Here is a 5041-nt window from a genome sequence, read left to right on the forward strand (position 1 = left end):
AATTATGGTTATTTTTCAAGTGAAATATATTTAAATCCAGTTAGTTTGTTGTGTCTTATTTGCAGACATCTTCATATATTATCAGTATTGATAATGTATAATATATAACCACAAGATGTTCTTTATTGTGTGTATTTTAAAGAAATTTGAGTGTTTCTTGTTAAGGATCTTTTGAGAGAGTCAAGTATCTTTATTATGTTTATATGTAAGAATGTGTTGTATTAATATAAAATATTAAAGTGAAACTGGGAGAATAGTTGACAAGATGGTGGTTTAGTGTCAATATATATATAATGAATATTGTGTTGTGGTATTGTTTAACTCTTTCTAAATTTATTATTCTGTCAGATTTTATTGGTTTTAATCTGTTTTGTTGCATTCATACTGAAACACTGTCGTATTTGGTCTTGTTTAATGAATATCTTTTAATTAAATGTGGTGTTGATGGCGGAGGTTTTCTGTCATTAGATATTTCTGTAAAATTTTGTTCACTAAAAGAACTGTATTTACATTGAATTACACTATTGTATCTATAATACAATAATTGTATTTTCATAATGTATTTGTCATTTGTGTATGAAAGAGAACTTCATCATCATCATTGGATGTCCATTATCCATGCTGAAAATGGATTGGACAGTTTGATGGGAAGCAGTGCCTCTAAGGATGACATTGATCTCCAGTGTCCGTTTTGGTATGCAACTGGATGACCTTCCTAACCTCCAACCACTTTATAGCATGGGCTGGGTGTGCTTTACATGCCACCCACACTGCTGGAGTCACAGTGCAGTTTGCAGCTTGAAAGTGAAGGAGAGAGAGAAGGATAAAGAAGAGAAAATGATGTGTAGGAGCTGTAAAACATAGTGGTGATAAGGGATCCAGGTTACCCCACAAGGCACAAGCTAGGTAGAAGTGTGTGTGTAGGTAATTTGTAAGATTGTATGGGAAGGTGAATGAAGGGTAGGGCAGGCTGCCAAAATGGGTAGGGCTGGAGGAAGGATGAGACAAGAGTTGTGCGCTCAGGATGATTGAGGGATGCAGAAGAGTGGGGAGAAGAGGGGGTAGCAAGAGTAGTAATGATGATACAGTTGCTGATGGTGGGGAGGACGAGGAGGGTGGAGGAAGAGATAAGTGTAGCATGTGAGAGGAGGGAATTTCTGAAACAGACTGAGTCTCCAAAATATAGCACTTCCAGGACTCAGTCCCAGTGAGGAAGGTGAGTCCTTTTGAGAACCTTATATCATGAGAGATCCCGGTCCTTTGTCATCTCATCCAGGAGGTTCAAAGAGCTGAGGTCAGCTTCCACCACTTCATCCCATTTCTTCCTGAGGGTTCCACACCCCTTTAAGCAAACAGCAGTTCTCATCCACTTGCATCCTGTGGCCACACCATCTCAATCTTCTCTTCTTTCTGGAACACAACAGCTGATACCTCCTATATCTAGTTTTCCATCCAGAATTTTTAATTAGAATTTCCAAAACTGATCCATTACAACCATAAGAATTCTTGTAAATAAATGGAAAATATTGATCAGTATTAATTATAAATTTTTTGTCTTTTCCTAATTGTTATAAATGTCTATTTTATACAAATCTAGTTGTCCTTTATCCTGAGTTAATGTGACATCTTCATTGAAAAAAACTTTCTGCCATTGTCTTTCTGATGATTTCTCCATGTTTTGTTTTTGAACTAGAAAAACCTTGTTTAAATATCATTTTAGTTTTTATAGAGAAAGATTTATTTATTGTAGAGAGGAACGAACCACTTTCTTGTTGACAGTTCCTTAAGGGTGAATATATTGTCTTCTCTCAAAAGTGTCACCTTTTGATCTTTTGCTGGGAGCTTCTATCTGGTTGCTTGATTTTCTTATATAACAGCCAAATTCACCCTCTTCTACAACCTCCATCTACATTAAATGATCATTACTTCTTCACACAGCTGTCCTCATCCAGATGCATCACAAGTGCATACCAGAACAGTCTTCTTTCTTGCACACTACATTTAATTCTTCATATGCTCAGTTTTTCTTGCAACATTTTTGTATTATGCCATTCATGCACCCTTACATCCAATAGAACCTGCTGGTTCATTTCTTTCCACTTTTCTCAAGTCCTTTACACTTGAGGCCCCTGTCTCTCTACCATGCAGTATCACAGTTCTAACAAAACTATCAAACAATCTCCACTTCCCTCTGAGGGAAAGATTTTTATTGCCAGCAGTAGTAATACCAATTTTCCAACCTGTACTTACTCTGGCTACCCTACTTTCAGTGCAACCATCTTCCCCGATAATTATGTCTCCTCTATAACAAAAGCTATTGTCTACTTCCTGTGAACCACCTGAGAATTGAAGAGAATCAATTTCTTGTGTTCTCATAGTACATTCTGTTTCTGTGCTCGTGTCACATAGTGTGTTTTGTTAGTCTGCCTGTGATTCCACTGCACCACTTGTGCATAGCTGTAACTTACACTGGATGCAGCAATTGGCATTTATACGTATTCTTTTTCTGCATTTTCATTTTGATCAAGGCCATTTACAATATCTGGATCCTGTCTTCTTTCGGACTTACTAAAAACCTTAGTCTTGACTAAGTTTACCTTGATTTTTAGGTTTAGCTTCCATACCTGGAATTTCTTCTCTAATTCCTCCATAGATTCAAGTATGAGAAATGGATTATCAACAAATGCAAATCTCCATGGATATCTAATCTTAAATTTCTTTGTGATGGCTTCATGGACTGTGATGAATAGGAGAACACTGAGATTGAACCTTGATGGATCCCTACTGTTCCTCTACTGTTCCTCTAAATTCATTACTGAAATCCTTGTAGACTCTTATTTTACTGCACAGACTTCACAGGTCATTCATCAACACTTAGTAACCACCAAATTAACGAGCATGCTATCCTGTCAAATACCTTCTCTAAATCAGCAATTGTCAAGAAAAACAGTAGCAAAGTATTTCTCGTTACAGTTGCATCTGTTTTGGGTCAATTATGTTATGACACACTTCAACCTTCATAGTTTTTTTTTTATTCCTCTGTAATTTTCTCTTTCTAAGGCCTTGGTAATATTTTGGTGAGGCATGTGTAGGGTTATGTTGAATTTATACCTTTTGTACACAATGTTTAGCATCTCAATAGAGAAAGGGAGCAATTTGAGAATGAGTTATTTAAAAAAAATTCTTTACACCCCTTCTGTGGACAATTTTATCAAATTTTTGACACTTTAGAGAGATCAAGTTGTTTAAAATTTGACACTTTAGAGACATCAGGTCATGTCATTTTCATCAGCTCTATTCATAAGATCTGATGTCTCTAAAGTGGAAATAAGATTATTTCCTTCAATTTAGTGGTTTGTGAAAACATGTAGGTAAAAGTGTATGTGTGTCTCCTAGACATTTTTTTTTTATTTTGATTCCCGGTAATATTGTAAGCATTAACCAAAGTTAAATATCACAAGGGAGCTTCAGGATTTTAGAAATGATTCGTTGGGGACCACTGCTCTAAGGCATCTCCTTTGTTTTTGTGTCAGTTCATTGTTATATCGCTATGTCAGTCATTGGGTATGATGCCTTCCTGTATAACCTGATTTCCTATCCAGGTAGTAATCATTTCGCTTACCTTCCCAGATATCTTGAACATCTCTACAACTTGCTTTCTCTTCATGCCCATAATTTCTTTGTCAACCACATTACTTGTCAACTTGAATTGCTGGTCCTCTGTAGGCTCCCCCTGTTTATCCCATGCATTCTCCACATTCGACAACCTCTCATAATAGCACTCCCTTGCCTCTTGTCTTCCATGGCTAATGTGCCTTCATCATTCCAAATATACTTCTCACCAATGGTATCTGAACTCTCTCTAACTGTCTTACAATCCTGATCCTTATGTTGCAAATTTCTTCTTTTCTGCCCTACCCTTATCTGAGTATACCTGTTTGCCTAGCTACCCTTCATGCTGTTTGATAATGCTCCCTACAGTCACCTTCCTTCTGGGTTTTCCAAGCCTGTCCCTTTGTCTTTACCATTCTATCATCTATATCATTCCACCATCAGTTTGACTGGGAGTTTGTCAGATCCATAGCCCTTGCAGATTATTTTGCTGGAATTCTCAGTAGCCATCTATGTTGCAGGTGTTTCAATCTTTCTCCCTACAGTCATGGATCTTTTAGCTTCCATGCCTAGCTTCTCCATATCGTCTTCTGTTTCTGTGTCTAACTTCACTCTGACTCTGAACTCTCTAACCACTCATCCACATTGTGTTGTGCATTCTTTATCAGGAAAGGTTTGGATTGTTTACAATGGTCCTTCTGTCTTATTTCCTGGTAAGAATGAAATCTAACTTGAGTGATTAATAGATTGTACATGATGAGGTGGTTGGCTGTGTTTTCTTCACTCCAATATCTATCCAAATCAGTTAAAAAGACAGTTAAATATTTTATATTTCATATAAAACATTCTTACAAATAACAAGTATCTGCTCCATGGAATTCTGTGACATTGTGCTTGAAGTATTGCATTTTAAAGTTTAGTTAATGAAGCAAAGATGGAAATTATCATTGTATAATTTACAGGAAGGTGATTATGAACTTAATACTGCTTCGTTACAGATTTTATAAATATAATATATTGGGTATTATTGTGATTAATGAAGGTAAAGCAGGAAAGAATGGAAACATTCAATACAATAAAAAGATATTTATTTTGCTGTGGTTAATAGAATAAATATTATAAATCTGTTATTTGTTTCTGTAAAGTAAATGGCAGTTGTGTACCTTTATATTTTCAGATCAATTGACTGGTATTTAACTCAACTAATGAAGATGGTCTTAATAGCGATATGGATATTACAGTGTCTGCTTCACTGTTCTGTCTCTAAAGACATTGTTTACCATGTGAAAGAAGAAAACAGTCCTATTATCAACATAGGAGACATTACTGCTGATTCAAAGTTAAAGGACCCTGCATTATTATCATTCAGTCAGTTACAACAGAAGGGAACACAGCTATTTAATGTGACCAACACTGGAAAGATATACAC

The sequence above is a fragment of the Octopus bimaculoides genome, chromosome 14 (genome assembly GCF_001194135.2).
Source record: "Octopus bimaculoides isolate UCB-OBI-ISO-001 chromosome 14, ASM119413v2, whole genome shotgun sequence".
Taxonomy (NCBI): Eukaryota; Metazoa; Mollusca; class Cephalopoda; order Octopoda; family Octopodidae; genus Octopus; species Octopus bimaculoides.